The sequence below is a fragment of the Apus apus genome, chromosome 5 (genome assembly GCF_020740795.1).
Source record: "Apus apus isolate bApuApu2 chromosome 5, bApuApu2.pri.cur, whole genome shotgun sequence".
NCBI lineage: Eukaryota > Metazoa > Chordata > Aves > Apodiformes > Apodidae > Apus > Apus apus.
This window is the reverse complement of record NC_067286.1, coordinates 43,705,373-43,723,365: the sequence shown is the minus strand read 5'-3', so window position 1 is coordinate 43,723,365 and position 17,993 is coordinate 43,705,373. Positions and strand designations below refer to the sequence as shown.

Here is a 17,993-nt window from a genome sequence, read left to right as displayed (position 1 = left end):
TGAAAAGGAACAATTTTGCCACATGTAGCAATGGATGATTTTTAAGTTATTATCACAAGAGCACAGAACCAAAATGTCCTAAATGCCTGGGGAAAAGGAGGTCTGTATTGTGTCCTGTGTCTCACAGCTGTTCCAAAACTCTTGCCATGTCATCTCGATTCCTACATCTCACATTCAAAATGGGGATAATGACATAACTGGCTTCCCTAGCCACAACACTCAAGACTTTGAAATACTCCAGTTCATTACTGGCAACATAAAAGTATGTTACCAGAGAGCAGCAAGAACATAATGTATAGCTTTTAAGAGGCAGAAGAGACCTATAAATCAGTTAGGCTAACTTCTATTAAGGTGTTACACAAGACATTTTTAAGGCACTACCACTTAAAATGCTGGAAGATTTTCTGACTGCTAATCCTCCTGAACCTTGACACCCTATCCCTGTGGCCAAGACTTTGCCTCTAATAGGTAAGAAGTGCAGGTATTTAGTGGCAGTATTGCTTGTTAGAGCATGTTTATAACAAAAATAGTTGTAAATTTAAATAAGATATTTTTCTCTACCACATAAAAGAGAATCAACCTTTAGCATGAGCCAGCAAATTAAAGATCCTGTAAATAAGGCTGTAAGCATGGGGTAATTGCCTTGTCCTTTGCAAGAGAGGCTGTGAGGCAGTCCATGTGCTGCTGAGGGAGGGTAAGGAGATGAGCTGGAGAGAGTATAACTGCTGTGTCTCCCCAGTCATCTCCAAGCTGACATGCTTGGTCACTGTCACCACACAAGACAGTGCCCAACTGGAATTATCCTCACTGTCTTACTACTGCAGCATAAAGCTGTTATTGCCTGAGAAATAGTTAAAGTTGGGAAAGAGACTCAGTCTGAAGCCTGGGACACATCTCGCAGTGTATATGGGAGACCACCTGTATCTCTCACAAAAGCAAGCAACTCCTGAACTAAGTAAGGTGATTGCAGGCAACAACCAGTCAGGATGCTTCCTACATGCAGCTCTGCAAATGCACCTTGATTCAAATACTGAGTCCATCAAAGAACCACACACAGAGCATATGCACCCTTCCTTGATCCTAGAAATGAAGCAGTCACCCACCACCCCAGTTCAGACACGCTGACCCTGCTCTACGGTCTTGGAGCTTCCCCCTTCCCATACACAGGCACAACCCAGCCAGCACACCTCAGTTGATGTAACCAATACTCCCTCCAGCACCCTGACCACCATGCAGCACTCAGTGCTCTACTCCCAACCCCCCTGACCCGGGCCACCACACCTTAGACAAGGCAGCCTCCCATCCAGCATCTCCCGTCAGCAAAGGAGACTTCACTCCAGACACCTGCTGCAGCAGAGAAACGGGAGCTCTATCACAACAGTGCATTTCTATGAACAAGTCACTCCTACAGTGCCATCTTTTTTTTCCTCTGAGGCATTTGCTTACAAACATAAGAACATTTCCTAAACAATACTACCATATTTTTAAACCAAATTAGTTTCCAGTTCTCCTCTCTCCTTAAACATACTGATGCCTTTCCCACACATTTAATAATTTCCAAATAGGTACAAGTTTAAAAACTGTTCCAAACTTCATTGCTTCAAGACAGATCATGCAATTAGCATCCTACATGTGCAAAACCTAATGCAAAGACTGATTTAATCAAAACAACATTTCAGAAGTCCAGATTCACAAGTTGCCAGCTGGCTGGGGCTTACTGGGGCTACCTAATGCTAACTGAAAATACTAGTTACAAAATCATGTTCTGAGTTTGAAGTGTAGAATACATCTATACAGTGGAGGCATATAATTCTACCCACTTATTCCAGCTCCCACACTGAAAAAACAGCACTGAGTTTGTATTAAAGTAACAACTATACTTAACTACACACACACTGCCCCTCCTCAGATGTAAGTAATGTAAGTGTTGGATATATTGCCTTATCCTTTGATGCCAAGGCAAAGCTATATCTTAAACTACTACGGAAAATAGATTAACAACTGAATGAACTAGGAACAAATGGCAGGTGTCCACAAGCTACTGAAATACAGACCTGAAGCAAATGTTGTGAAAGGCGCTTTGGATAGCTTTTGTATTTTAGTATTTTCTCTTTTAATTTTCTAAAAGGCCAAGAGGGACAAATGGCAGGGTATATTTAAGAAGCATGATCTATCTCCCTTTTAATTTTTAATTTCCCAGTAAAAGTGACAGCATTATCTCTAGAAACTAACTTGCTCAGGGGCATTTTTATAGTCTCCAGCTTTGCATGAATTCTCCCTAGAGATTGCTTGGTCTCCTGACTCTCATTTAGCAAACATCTGACTAAACTGCCTATTAGACAATAATGCCCTCAAGCAAGAGGGGAAACACAGCTCTGTTCCTGTGCCTCTTCTCCCTCCACCCTTCCCAGTTCCCAGCACAGTCCAGACAAGATTGCAACAGCTAACTGTTTTGGGGGATAAGCAGTCAGTAGGTGAGACAGGATTTCTCAGAGAAAAGCTCAGCAACGCAGGGGGAAGCCTGCTTGAATGGGAATTTCACAACTGTTTCCTAGTATTTCAGGCTGCTGGTTTTTCTTCCTCTCCAGTCAGCAAGGACAACCCAGATTATGGCAGGGTTAACCATTTAGCTCCTGTAGCCCACCATGCACTGTACAAACTGGCAAATTCAAAGTCCTCTAGAAGGCACTGGAGATGACACAGCAAGAAACAAATGTCAAACATGCCCCGAAAGCAGAGAAACCAGCCCTGCATTCCCAGCATTAAATGCTCTCTGGCAAACACAGCCTCACACAAAAAAAGGATCCCTGCTGGCCTCTCATCTGCCAGGGCTTGTGTATCAGAATAGGAACCCAGCAGGAAAGAGTCAGAAGGTCTCTCCCCATCTTTCATCCTCCTGCAAAAACATATCTCTCCAGAGGACCGAATATTCTCAAGAAGAGGGAAAACCCTTGCAAAAGTGAGGACAGCAGCAACGAGTTTTCCACAGAGCTGTTGCCCTCAGTAGCTGTGCTTGCAGATTTACCTGCCAGCAGTTCCAGCATTTGCATCCCAAACCGCACTTACCATCACCATTCCCGAGCAACCTGGTGTTGGGTGCATTCCCTCCTTGTGCAGCTATGCACTTCCCTGAAGAGAACTGCTCGCCCAGCTTCAAACAGAAAGCTTCCGAATTCAGAATGTTGGTTGTTTATTTTTCTCCACCCTACCTTGCTGGACACCATCCAGGATTTACAGTTCTAGGGCTGAATTCTTCTCTCTAAAGTAACAGCACTGAGGGTAAAGGAGCAAGACCCACGAACACGAGCTCAGAATCTAGCCACTAGCTTTCTGTGCCCTGGATCAGCCAGGGACGCAAATGCTGCATGGAGAGTTGCTTTGCTCAAGGGAAAGCGAAGAGTGTGTATAGTGCAGCAGGAGCATCTCTGGCTGGTAGTCTCCAAAACAAACAGTGCTGGGGATGAAAGAATCATGCCCTTTACACTGCTCTTGTAGTACACATTATTTGCTGTAATCTTCCCAACACAGGCTTCTACTAGGCTCCATAAAAAGAAAAGCACTTAGGACATTTCAAACATAACAAAGCAAAATGCATATGCATTACAGAGCAGCAATGTGGAATTGAACTGGCAGTGAAACAGACTGATTGGATCAGTGAGAGTTATTTTATATCTGATTTCAATTATTATGCTATGTAAGGAGGTGAAGGTCACAGAATAATTTAGTGGCCGGACTGCAGATGGATCCCAGGTGACTGACAACTAACCCCTCCTCCCCTCCAGCCCTTGCCTATCTCTTAGCTCAGAGGTGCCTTATCAGCAAGTGACAGACAGAAGTGGGTCTCCAGGAAGGAAAAAGGAGAAAAAGTGAGTCCCCCCAGGTTCTGAGGGGGATGAGAGGTTGCCGGGGACATCACTATTCACTATTTACTATTCTTATTTTTCAGTAGATTACACAGACCAAATGCATTTGGCTATTAAGGAGAAAGGCACCAAGGGACCCAAAAAAGATAAATTAATTCCTGATTTATGAACAGAAAAGGCAATAACCATAAGGGGAAATCAGCATATTGCTCATGTACTAAATGACCATTTCATAGACAAAACTGGGAATAAATCCAGGAATAAAGAATAAAATAAGAAGGACTGCAGTTGTAGTGCTGGGGGTCTAATCAACAAAGGAATATTATGGAGAGCACTATTAATTCAGTCACCTGGAGGAATAACAGTATTACTGCAAAACAAAGAATATTTAGACTTGCTGTATAGCAGGGCTAACCCAGATCAAAGGTTTTCACAATCTTAATATCAGCAATCATTTTGTATGTGTGCACATATACTGATGTATGAGTACTTTTATGTGCATAACGTTTTCACCTTCCCACAGCATCTTCTGCTTCTCTAGTCCTCCACACTCTCAAATCTCCACTGGTGATCCAGAATCCTCTTTGTAGTCTTCTGTTATTCCATGCTTGACTCCTGCGCACAGGTCTACTACAGGGACTGTGCAACGCTGCACTGAGTGCTGAGCTATGGCAAATGTATCTCAGCTGTGATCCAACTTTGATACACCCAAGTGCTAGGTAAAATGCACAGGACCTCAGAAAAGCAGTTAGCACTTACAGCTAAAGGATGGGATGCTTGAATTTGTGCCTGAAATGAGCAACAGGGCTAAGGACACAGGAACTGCGGCACTCTGACTTCTGTCACACAGCATGGATATGGAGATTGGAAAGTGTTCAGATACGGCTTTTGAAGAAGCACTGCTCGATAAATAAACCAAACATGCAAAGCTAACTGGAGCACAATATACCTAGCACAGTGACAACTGCTTCTATTAGACCAGGTTGCTCAAAGACTCATCCAGCCTGGTCTTGAATGCTTCCAGGGAGGGGGCATCCACAACTTCCCTGGGAAACCTGTTCCAGTGCCTCACCACCCTCATAATAAAAAAATTATTCCTTATATCTAAATCTACCCTCTATTTAAAACTGTTACACCTTGTCCTGTCACTAATGGTAAAAATTCTATGTGCGTCTTTCTTATAATCCCCCTTTTGAGTATTCAAAGGCCACAATAAGGTCTCCTTCTTTTCTCCAAGCTGAAGAACCCCAACTGTGTTAGCTCTTCTTCATATCAGAGGTGTTCCAGCCCTCTGACTCTTTTCATGGCCCTCCTCTGGATCTGCTCTAACAGATTCATGTCTATCTTGTACTGTGGACCCCAAGGCCCAGTACTCCAGGTCTGGACTCATGAGGGCAGAATTGAGGGGGAGAATCACCTGCCCCAACCTGCTGGTCCCACTTTTCTTTATGCAGCCTGGGATAAGATAGACTTTCTGGGCTGCAGGCGCACACTGCTAGTTCATGTCCAGTTTTAATCTACCAATATCCCCAAGTCTTTCTCTGCAGAGCTGCTCTCAACCTACTCATCCCCCAGTCTGTATTGATACAGTGGATTGCCTCAACCCAGGCACAGAACCTTGCACTTCACCTTGCTGAACTTCATGAGGTTCACACAAGCCCACTCCTTAAGCATATCAAGGTTCCTCTGGATGGCATCCTTTTCTCTTTAGCCAGTCTCTGCACCACTCATCTTGGTGTCATCTTCAAATTGGCTGAGGGTACACTCAATCCCACTGTGTATGTCATTAATAAAAATATTGAACTGTACTAGTCCCAGTACAGACCCTTGAGGGACACCACTTGTTACTGATCTCCATATGGACACTGAGATATTGACTGTAACTCTTGGGAGGCAGTCATCCAGCTAGTCCACTACCACTGAATAATCCATCCATCAAATCCATATTCACTGCTTCAATCACAAAAAAAAACCCTACAAAAAAACCCCCAAAAAACCCACAAAACAAACAAACAAACCAAAACAAACAAAAAAACCAGAAGGGGAATTAGAAATTGTACAAAACCCTGATTAATATCTTGTATTCAAAAATTATATACAACTGGGATAACCCAGCAGGCAAGATTCATTTGGGCCTCATGTGCAATGATCTTACCTGCTTGTCTTTCTTAGAAAGACATTAAAGGGATACAAAGCATCAAGAGACACCTGGGCATCAACTCCACCTCTGCTCTCCTCTCTCTAGGTCCTCTCAATAGCCTTTAATCCCTCACCTAGGCTCCACAACCTGTCCTCAGACCACATCTCCAGCAGCACTGAATGCAATTACTGTAACTGATGTGCTGATTTTGTTAAGACCATGGTATCAATAAATGGGAGTAAGACAAGCTGCTAAGAAAGATGCAGGAAATTTATTAGAATGGATGCATGCAGTGGCTGGCATAATAACTGTTGATGGCCAATTCATAAATCACAGCTGGATTCTTTGGGAGTCTTGTAACTCCCAGACGGCTTTCCCCATAAAGCAACAACACTGTGAGGTAACAAATGAGAGGCTGCTGTTAAAGCTAGTGAAAAACTTTTGCTATGCCAGTTGCAGCCTCAAAAGCTAACACGGATCCATTAGTCAAAGTTACCAGGCTCAGAAGCAGCTAAAAATCTATCTGTAAATGTCAGACATCAAGGTCTCTCACCTTCTTTTCCAGATGTGTGGGAAGTCGCACCTTGGACATGCTCTCTGACCTCTCTCAAGGCCTGCATTTTTAAGAAAGTCTAGCTACCCAGAAATGAATCCAGTACCTACCAGAGGTCACCCAGCACTTCAGAAGCACCCAGTCCCTGCAACAATATCACATACCTAACCAGCACACTTAGACTGCCTGCACCCAGCACTGCAACCCAAGGCCAATAAGGGAAGTATTACAGCAAATGGTAGTCCTTCTCACGGCATGAATGTGACTGCATGCAGGCTGTGGCACAAGACCTGAAAGCACAGACATGTGGCTGAGAAACCAAACCAGCCAAATGTCATCCACCTCTCAAGGTGGCAGGCCCACCCAGAAGTAGGTCTGCATCATCCTCTGTTATGCTAACCCCACGTCTTGGCAGACACAGTCTTTAGAGTAGCCCAGAAGCAGAAATGCCGCACTGTTTCAGTTGCCCCGTCTTCTCCCAGGGCAGTCACAATGGTCTCATTACCTGGCCTCTGTCCCCAGTACCCTCTAAAATGGAAGTGTCAATGTGGTGGTGCCCTCACCCATACCCTCCGGCTTTCACAAACCCCTGGGTTGTGAGGGTCCCTGGTAACTAAACATCCCATGCCTATCGCATGGAAAAACTGGCAAGCAGGGGAATCTGTGGGCTCCTGCCTGAACTGATCCTTGGAGTTCTTACCTGTTCTGCATCCCCTTTCTCCCATGTTTGTATCTGCGGTGTCTGATCCATGTCAGTGGTGACAAGAGGGCATGGAGGAGGACAGAAAGGGGCTTAAAGATGATAAACGTTACATTTAAAATTTTAATGGCAATACATGTGTTTTATTTTTCTTATGATTTATTAATGTGCCTATAAATGTATAGACTGGCTTGAGGCATCATTCCATTGTATTAGGGGTTGTTGTTGCTTTCAGCTAGGGTTGATAAATAGCATCTCCTATGCAACAGACTCAGGAGACTTCATGTTATGCAAACAGTTTACCCTGCAGGGCACTTACTGCTTTAAGACCAGCACCATGCACTGCAGCCTTATAAACTGTAACTGCTACAGACCACTTCAAAGTCTTCTCCTCTCCTTACGGTGCCACCAAGAATATCTGTAAGTTCATGCTGTAGGTTGATGTTATCATGGCCAAATTACACTTCACTTGGTATTCATAGGCCAATCTCCTTCTTGACGGGTCCATCTCACACATCAGCAGTCTGGCTGGCTCCATGCAGGCAATACACGCATTTCCAACTGTGCAGCACTGTTCACCATATCACAATGTGTTGGCTTACCCCGCAAGACATGAGCTTGCTCAGGGCTGCCTGTTTCTCCAGCATGTGTTACAAGAAAGCTACCATTTGGCACTTACACTGCATCTTTCATTTAGGAATCTCAGAATGCTTTTTAGCAGCATCATTATTCTCACTTTCCTTTCTTCATGTAAGGAAATAACTCACGTAAGTCCAAAAAAGTCTAAGTCACAAAATGGGAAATGGGAAAAAGATTTTTCAGTTGCCCCACAGTCTGGTGGGGTAACATATGTAAGTACTGCTCTTTGTGTTGCCTGGTCCTGTATGCATCTGATTAGTGTTAAATTAAATCATTATTTTTCCCCAAGTTGAGTCTGTTTTGCCAGGGACCTTAATCAGTGAAGAACCCTTCTTGCCCTTTGTCTCAACCCATGAGCTTCTAGTTGACCTTTATCCTCCCCACCCAGTGTGTGTGTGGGGCAAGGGGGGGAGTGGTGAGTGAGCAGCTACATGGCTGGTTTTTGTTGTTGTGTGGGGCCCAAATCACGACAGCTACTACAGTAAAAAAAAATGCTAGTTAATAATAAAAAGGTCAGGAAGAGATGCTAACTGCTCTAATTTCTGTTTAACACATAAACAATGAGGCCATGTAGCTCCCCCCACATCCATTATGCAAGGGCCTTTTGTTATTTTTTAGGGTTTTTTTAATAATTTCTGTTAAAAGTTCCCAGGTACGCAGAAGGGAAGGAATAAGGGGTTCCAGTCATACTGCCATCAAGGTAATAGATGTGATAGACTCAGGCTTACCACTGACTAGGTTATTGATTAAAATTTGTCAGAAGATGTTTTGGGAAGGCCGCAAGAGGCTTCAAACAGGAAAAAAAAAAATTAAAAAAAAATTAAAACTTATTTCACTCCCAGAAGTGTATTTCAAAAGACTGAAGGTCAATTTTCCCAGCACTTTACAGCTAGTCTCAACAATTTGACTTGATTAGAGAGTATATAATACAATAGGGGAGTCCTCCTCACTCTATCTCCCCACCCTCCCTTCTTTAGCAGCAGGTTTGGATACCAGAAATGTTAGAAAGTGCATGGCATCCATATTGCTAAATAAAGCAGCAAACAAGCATTTGTCAGTGGATCTTGGCAAGTGCAGACTTAGACAACATATGCTAACTAGCAAGTATTGCAGGAGGGTTTAAAAGCCTGAAAGATTGTGCTGGTGACAAATCAGCAAACAGGAGATGGATACTTTAATCACCAAGGAGGTGACTGGTGAGGATTATCAGTTACTGGAGGAAGATGCACAGAGATTTGGAAGTTGGAATACAAATTTGCACAGAAAAACTGATGGTTTTGCCAATCTGTACATCCATCACTGTCTTGCTCTTTCCTTCTGCACTGAACTGCCAGAGCCACAACATTTGTCTTCCCCAGGTCCTGTTGCCATAGCCAGAAAGCAGAGCCTTGCTGCTCTTCCACTCCCACCATGCTGTGCCACACACCCAGCCTGACACCAGCTTAGCCACAGCTGAATCTTCTCCAGTTCTTCCAACTGATTGTTTTAACTATTTACAAGGCAAGTGCTGAGCGGGTATCATATCCTAGATGGATAAAGCAGCCAGACACACTGACAGGTAAGCTGGTAAGTTATTTGTATCCGTGATCTCTCTAATGGGGTTAGTACCTTCTTGCTGCCCAAGCAAAGCATTCTCATGCACCCATGTCAACTTTAAAAAGGCCAAACCACGTCTATGGTGCAAGTGTTCTGTCTAGTGATTACTACAAAATACACATAGATATGGCCTTCCCAACCAATAGGATTATAAACCCATTATGCATTAGGTGTTCACTATTTTCTATTAATCCTTCCTTTCATAGGTTTTCAACTGCTCACTTCCTCTCTCCACAGAGCAAATAAGAGCTACAAAATCATTCTGATCCAGAGCACATCAATGCTTTATTTCAAATTGTTCTAAGCTTCCATTCCCCCAAATGGACAAAGCTATCATCCTCTCACAGGGGAGCAGGAGGGTTTAAAAGCCCACCCTCATTCTGCTTGATGGAGGCCATCCAGCCATGACCCTGGCTGAGTGGCAGACACATAGGAAGTGGATTATCAATAACTCTTTTTCTACCTTCTTTCACCCTCTCTCTATACAACATCAATGAGCCGGAAAATGAAAGGAATAATGCAGGTTTAAGAGGCCAATAATTAGGTCACAGCTGATCTCAGCTCGGATCAGCTGACAGCTGGTGCCTATCCTGCCCTAGCGAGCAGGGGGGCTTTCAGGACTCACAGGTTTAGGCCAGCCTCCCCCTTCTCTCTCTCCATTCTCCCTCTTTGTTCCCAGACTTCCAAAAAGCAAAAAGCAACAACCATAATGCAAATCAATTGTGTTTTCATCCTCAGGAGTTTACAGGGAGAAAATATTTTACTTGCTTTTGTCCTAAATTACTTTAAATCCCCTTTCCTGCTGCCTCACCACCGCTGTGTCAGACCAGCATCACATCCAAGTTACTGCTCCTGTGCTGTCCCCTTCCTCCCCCAACGCCATCCTGCCCACTCCTGAACATAATCTCAATGTTTGCTTGTTTTAGCTCCATAATCCTGTTGTCTTGCAAATCTTCTCACCATAATCCTGCTTTTGTCTGTCAATACAATTTGTTTGCTGTGGGGAGGAAGGGAGGTGAAACATTGCTGGAAATGGAGGAAGCCCATGCTCCTGGTTTTCAAGGCTTTACCCATTTTCAAACACACTCTGGAAGATTTGGAACTGCTGGCCACTCCACATCTGAGAGGTGGGTCACAGTGTCCAAGACAAAGAGTTTGCTGGGTTGAACCAGTGGCTGCTGCAGAATTAATTGCATGGTAGCAAGGATGTATTGTTATATGTGCCTGTACACACCAGAGGGAAAGCTGGCAAGAAAAGCAAAGTAAAGGAAGAAGAGAAGCTTCACTCTCCCTTGACGAAGGGCTTGCACTGTTACTTTTATCTGTGCAAAGGAGGGGTAGAAGCTGAGGAGTGGAGCGCTGCTGTAGGCAGCAACACACAAGGGAAGAAAGAACAAAGCCTGTATCACTTGCACACTAACATAATGGTGATGGGCAGACAAACAAACTGGTAATTGATTGGTAGGAGCTGGGGCAATTTTGTGTGTTTGCATGAATAAAGAATCAGCTTAATCAGACTAATTCCTTCCAGTCAAAACACAACATGGGCTCCAGAACTCACAGCAAAACTCTGCTGCACCAGCCAAGTTTCACACCAGAACAAAGGGGCTACAAATTCCACCCAATTTGGATGCAAAACTGAGAATCAGGCCAAGTGCCCAGAAAACACTTCTGAATTCAGACAACCACTCACTGAAAAAGGACAACAAATTGTGAAAGCAGGTGATGATCATGTGATCATACAAAAAAATGGTAAGAGGGCTGGAGCACCTCTCTTATGAAGACAGGCTGAGAGAACAGGGGTTGTTCAGCCTGAAGAAGAGAAGACTCAGGGGGGACCTTACAGAGACTTTCCAATTCCTGAAAGGGGCCTATAAGAAGGCTGGGGAAGAGCTGTTCACAGGAGTATGAAACTATAGGACAAGGGGTAATGCTTTTAAGCTAGAGAAGGTTAGATTTAGGTTGGGCATTAGGAAAAAGTTCTTTACTATGAGGGCAGTAGATCACTGGAATAGGTTACTTAGAGAGGTGGGGGGGGGGGCATCCCTGGACACATTCAAAGTCAGGCTTGACGGGGCTCTGAGCAATCTGTTCTAGTGTGAGATGTCCCTGATTATTGTATGGGGGTTGGACTAGATGACCTTTAGAGGTCCCTTCCAACCCAATACATTCTCTGATTCTATGATTTGGGGTTTATTTCCAAGCATTTCAAAAAGAGATACATTGCCTGGGCAAGCTGCTCCTCAGGAGTGCTGAAGTGGATAGAAAAAAAGGGGGTTGCATGCCATTCCAGGAGTGAAAGAGAGATTAAGTATCATTAACACATCTTTCCTCCTATTAGCTCTCTGTGTCAGGTCTCCTACTAGGAAAGGAAGTATTAAAATGTTGCATTCAGAATATTTCTCCTCCAGGGGAAGTCTGGCTCAAGCTTTTTGCAGAGGAAAAGGATTTTGGGATTTAAACTGAGCTAAGCTTGAGACCCAAGCACTTGTGATGCTCATTCAGATCAAGTTGAAAATGCTGTTCATCCTGCACTCCCCACTGCAAGCCTTGCTCTAAGAAATGTTTTTATCTGATTGTCCCAAAATGCATCATCTGAAAAACTGCACTCTGGGAAGCATTACTCAAGTTAGTAGTTTTCACTACCATGTATGTAACATTTGGTTTTCAGTCTGTAAATCTTGTTTGGAATATTAAGGGTTAAGACAATTAATGACAGAGTTCATCTTATTGGAGTTTTTAACGTAGAACAAATACTCAGAACATATGAATCAAATAAAACAAGAATGGCCAGCAAGCATTATTTAAAAATTTATGCAACCTTAAAGCAACATGGAGGGGATTCTAGGAAAGACAACAAAGACTCTAGGAAAGGCACAGTGGTACAGTGCTTTGCAAGTGGAACAGGATAATGGTGAGAGCAAAAATTCTCCTAGCTTGGAGATGCCATTCAAGTCTAGCTGGATCCTCCCACTGATCAAAACATCTGCAGTAAAGAAAGAAAGACAGGTCCTTGTTGTAGGGGACTTGATCCTGCAGGGAGCAAAAGGCCCGATATGTAGACCGGACTTGCTACACAGGGAATTTTGCTGCCTCCCTGGTGCTAGGATCAAGGATGAAGTAGTATGAGCAATAAACAGGGGGAGTTTGATACACCAGGAAAACTATGACATAGTGGCTATCACAGAAACATGGTGGGATGCATCACATGACTGGAGTGCCACAATCGATGGCTACAAGCTCTTCAGGAGGGATAGAAAGGGAAAGAGAGGGGGTGGAGTGGCCCTATATGTTAGAGAACACTATGAGAGCTTGGAAATCAAGCATAGTCATGATGAGGTTGAGAGAGTTTGAATCAGGTTAAGGGCCAATAAAGCTGATATCACTGTGGGAGTCTTCTATAGACCTCCGAACCAAAGCAGTGAGGTGGATAAAGCTTTCTATAAGCAGCTGGGAGAAATCTCCCAGTCACTTGCTGTTGTTCTTGTGGGGGACTTTAACCTCCCAGAGATCTGCTGGGAATACAACACAGCAGAGAGGGAGCATTCCAAGGGGTTCTTGATCAACAAAGTCCCTTGGGAGGCTGCCTTGAAGGATAAAGGAGTCCAGGAAGGCTGGACATACTTCAAGAAAGAAGTCTGAAAGGCACAGGAGAAAGCTGTCCCTGTGTCCTTAAAAGGCAGTAAGCGGGGTAGGAGACCAGCCTGGCTAAATAGGGACCTTCGGCTGGACCTTAAGAACAGAAAGAGAGTCTATGACCTTTGGATGAGGAGATAGGTCACTCATGAAGTCTATAAAGATGAAGTGAACCTATGCAGGGTGAAAATTAGGAGAGCCAAAGCACAGCTAGAGCTCAAACTAGCTACAGCTGTTAGGGATAATAAAAATGTTCATTAACAGCAAAAGGAGAATTAGGGAAAATCTCCATCCTTTATCGGATGCAAAGGGAATCTTAGTAACAAAGGATGAGGAAAAGGCTGAGGTGCTCAACACCTACTTTGCCTCAGTCTTTAGCAGTGGAACTACCTGTTCCATGGATATTCATCCACATGAGCTAGGAGACAGGAAGAAGACGTAGAAGAAGTGGTCACACACACAGGTCTATGGGACTGAATGGGCTACATCCCAGGGTGCTGAAAGAGTTGGCAGACATGATTGCCAGGCCACTTTCCATTATTTACCAGAAGTCCTGGCTAACTGGCAGGGTCCCAGTGGACTGGAGGGTAGCAAATGTAGCATCCATCTATAAGAAAGGCAGAAAGGAGGATCCAGGAAACTATAGACCTGTCAGTCTGACCTTGGTACCAGGTAAGGTCATGGAACAGATCATCTATCTGGAGTGTTATTAGAAGACATACAGAGGATAACCAGGGGATCAGGCCAAGTCAGCATGGGTTTATGAAAGGCAGGTCCTGTCTGACAAACCTGATCTCCTTCTATGACCTGATGACCTGACTATTGGACGAGGGAAAGGCTGTGGATATTGTCTATCTGGACCTTCAAAAAGCATTTGACGCTGTTCCCCATAGAACTCTCATAAAGAAACTGGCTGCTCATGGCCTGGATGGGCATATGATCTGTTGAATCAAGCACTGGCTGGACAGTCGGGTCTAAAGAGTGGTGGTCAATGGAGTCAAATCCAGCTGGGGCTGGTCCCAAGTGGTGTTCCTCAGGGTTCAGTGTTGGGACTGTTTCTGTTTAACACCTTTATTTATGATCTTGATAACGACATAGAGTGTATTATCAGTAAGTTTGCAGATGACACCAAGCTAGGCGGGAGTGTTGATCTGCATGAGGATAGGGAGGCTCTACAGAGAGACTTGGATAGATTAGATCGTTGGGCTCATGTTCACGGTATGGGCTTCAATAAGGCCAAGTGCCAGGTCCTGCACTTGGGCCACAACAACCCCATGCAACGCTACAGGCTTGGAGAAGTGTGGCTGGAAAGTGTCTGGCAGAAAAGGACCTGGGGGTTCTAATTGACAAGCGGCTGAATAGGAGCCAGCAGTGTGCCCAGGTGGCCAAGAAAGCCAATGGCATCCTGGCCTGTATTACAAATAGTGTGACCAGCAGAAGTGGAGAGGTGATTGTCCCCCTGTACTCAGCACTGGTGAGGCCACACCTGGAGTATTGCGTCCAGTTTTGGGCACCTCAATTCAAGAGAGATATTGAGGTGCTGGAGTGAGTAGAGAGGAGGACAATGAAGCTGGTGAAGGGCCTAGAGAATAAATCTTATTAAGAACGCTTGAAGGAGCTGAGAATGTTTAGTCTGAGGACAAGGAGGCTGAGAGGAGACCTCATCAGTCTCTACAACTACCTGAAAGGACATTGTAGAGATGTTGGTGCTGGTCTCTTCTCACAGGTAATTAGCAACAGAACAAGAGGGAATGGCTTCAAGCTGCAACAGAGGAGGTTTAGACTGGACATTAGGAAAAAAAATCACAGAATGAGTGGTTAGACACTGGAATAGGCTGCCCAGGGAGGTGTTTGAGTCACCATCCCTGGATGTGTTTAAGGGTCGTTTGGATGTGGTGTTGGTGGATATGGTTTAGGGGAGAACTTTGCAGAGTAGAGATGATGGTTGGACTCAGTGATCCCAAGGGTCTTTTCCAACCTGAATGGTTCTATGATTCTATGATTTTATGAAGATGTTAATAAACTTACATGAGCACAGTAGAAGACGATATTCATGCTATGGGAATTTACAGCCAAAACCAATGCTGCTTAACCAGAGCTTTGACAAAGCAGCTGGGACTTTGAGGAAGGAACAGTTTGCAGAACTTGAGACAGCAGATGTGGGACACTAAGTAATTCCAGTACTGCAGAGGTGGCCACTTCCAATACTAGTTTCATGGAGATCAGGAACCTGTTATCCACCTGTTTATTCTAGCATATGCTGTGGCTTAGCTTCCTCTAAGAGACAGACCCCTTCATCTCTCTTGCTCCTGTTGTTGCCCTCCAGCTACAGATTAATATATTCACTCGTATTCCTCTGATAACCAAGGTTTCCAGAGATAGCATAGCTTTTTTCAGCAACTTTATCCCATTTTCACCCACCTGTCCTCACCTACCCAGGACTGAATTCCTGGCATTTATCATCTCACAGCAGTGTATCACACTCCATTTAATTTCCGTGCAGTCTTTATCTAAAGATATGCAGCTTGATGTTGTATGTCTTGAATCAAATGGAGTATTTCCAGAAAAGCTGCAATATTTCACACTTCTTTGCTTCAAATTCTGGTATAGATTCTCCCACCTCCTGTGGCAGGTTAGCCAGTATTATTATGCCTACTGCAGAGGTGAGGAACCTTAGTTACAGGGTGGGAAAGCATCTCTTCCTCTTGCTGTGGCAGAGCTGGTAACAAGGTGATCAGCAACTAGATGATCCTTGTTAGTAGCTTCTATTGCCACCTACAAGACTCCCTCCCACACTAAGAGCTTGCAACTTTAAACACTGTCACTTAAGAGGAACTTTTTCCTCAAAGGTAATGTGCTTGAATGACAAGAAATACCACTCCCTCTGTATCCTGGGAGATGAATTACCGTGCCCCACAGGATATAACTCCATGCAGACAGAACAGCCGTGCCATGTCATCTATACGGTTGTGTGTGCAGAGGCCGCAATGCCATGAAAAACCACTTGCTGAAGCCAGGACTCTCTGGACTGGATGGCACATAAGTTATGCTACAACAGACGGGGGCTGAGTGGCTTGTTTTTAAAAACGAACAGCTCTCAGTCTAATATTTATTTGATATTTACATTCTTCATACTGGCTTACTGAGAGGCATCCTATCCACAGAAGATCTGTAAACCTGCACAGCCTTCTCACCCCTCACAGTTTACAACCTTGTTCCCCCTACTGGGGTTTCCAAGACAAGAAATTTTGCCCATTTTGAAGTTAAAGGAGGTTCAGCTTTTCTCCTCCACTTCTTCCTCTACAACACACCCACATCACCCTTACATTTTCCCATAACAGAAGCTTGGGTGTTTCAGACGTTCAGGCATAATTTGCCCCCATGGTAAGAAGCAAAGTCAAAGTAAAGCCATGAGACAGTTGGTGTTTTGACAAACTTGCCATTCTCTCCTCTCCCTTCCATCCAAATATAGGTTAAGAAAGGAAGGAAGGTGGTAAAGTTTGAATGTAGGGTCATCCAGTGGGCACTCAAGGAGGTGACACTGACTCTAGCTCTTCAAGCCCAGGCACAGATTACTGAACTCTAGAAGCTGTGAATAAGTACATTCTGCTCAATCTAGCACGGACAGTGAAGAAAAAGGATAATTTGTACATCTGTAACTTCTTCTACTCTGGTGGATTCTGAGGTGTTTTGAAATTGATACAGAGCTTCAATATCCCAGAATACAATATTTTCCATTTGCTTTTACATATAGTAGCTGCACAGCTACAGTATGTAAGAGTTCAGAACATGGCAGAAAAGGGTTCTGCATAGAGTGGAGAATGAAGAGAGAAGCACTTAGACTAGATATGAGTCAGCAGCGCACGCGGTTGGCTAAGAAGGCCAAAGACATCCTGGCTTGTGTTAGGAACACTGTGGCCAGCAGGAATAGGGAGGTGATCACCCTCCTGTATTCAGCACTGGTGAGACCACACTTTGAATATTGTGTTCAGTTCTGGGCCCCTCACTATAAGGACACAGAAGTGCTGGAGTGTGTCCAAAAAAGAGCAATGAAGTTTGTGAAGGGCCTAGAGCACAAGTCCTGTGAGGAGCAGCTGAGGGAGCTGGGGTTGTTTAGTTTGGAGAAGAGGAGGCTGAGGGGAGACCTCATCACTCTTTACAACTACCTGAAAGGAGGCTGGAGCGATGATGGGGACAGCCTCTTCTCCCTGGTGTCATGTGAGAGGACCAGAGGGAATCGATGCAAGCTGCAGCAGGGGAGGTTTAGTTTAAATATTAGGAAGCATGAAAGGGTGGTCAGGCATTGGAATAGATTGCCCAGGGTGGTGGTGGAGTCACCATCTCTAGAGGCATTTACACAGGATGTGGACCTGGTGCTTAGGGACATGGTTTAGCGGTGAGCTTGAGGAGCTAGGTCTAAAGTTGGACTGGATGATCTTGTAGGTCTCTTCCAGCTAGGGACATTCTATGATTCTGAGACAAGGAGGTGCTAAAGGTGCAGCTTTAGCCAGGATAGAAAATCAATTATTGCTATTACAAAAGTGGTGACATGTAAGTAAAAGAGCTCAGCTTTACATCCAAGCTGAAAGCAAGTAGCTGAAGACTTCCTGCCTCTGACACCTTATCGGATGTTGTGTATGGAAATTGGTTTTACCTTGGCTTTTCATAGATGCATTTTTCAAGATTCAGTAACAGCAAAGCCCTCTATTCTGGAATGCTAAACTCATTATCAGAAAAGGGTCTGACCTTAGAGTACACAAAATCCAAATGGTGCATCAGGACTAGTTTTAACTATCCACATACCAAAGTTGACTTCTGTGACTGTTTAAAAACTGCTGACACCTTTGAGTAAAACAATCTTCACTG

At 44.3% G+C, this 17,993-nt stretch overlaps 1 protein-coding gene across 20 annotated transcripts in view; it reads right to left on the bottom strand.

Moving 5' to 3' along the window:
* The window catches only part of NRXN3 (neurexin 3), a 1,010,752-nt gene that overhangs the window by 816,682 nt on the left and 176,077 nt on the right, over positions 1-17,993 (bottom strand). Inside the window, exon 1 of one of the 20 annotated variants that reach the window (XM_051620878.1) lies at positions 3,067-3,085. The exons of the other annotated variants lie outside the window; for them this stretch is intronic. The gene's annotated coding sequence lies outside the window, so the exon portion shown is untranslated. Of the gene's footprint in view, positions 1-3,066; positions 3,086-17,993 lie in introns of those variants that run through there. 20 annotated transcript variants of the gene reach the window in all.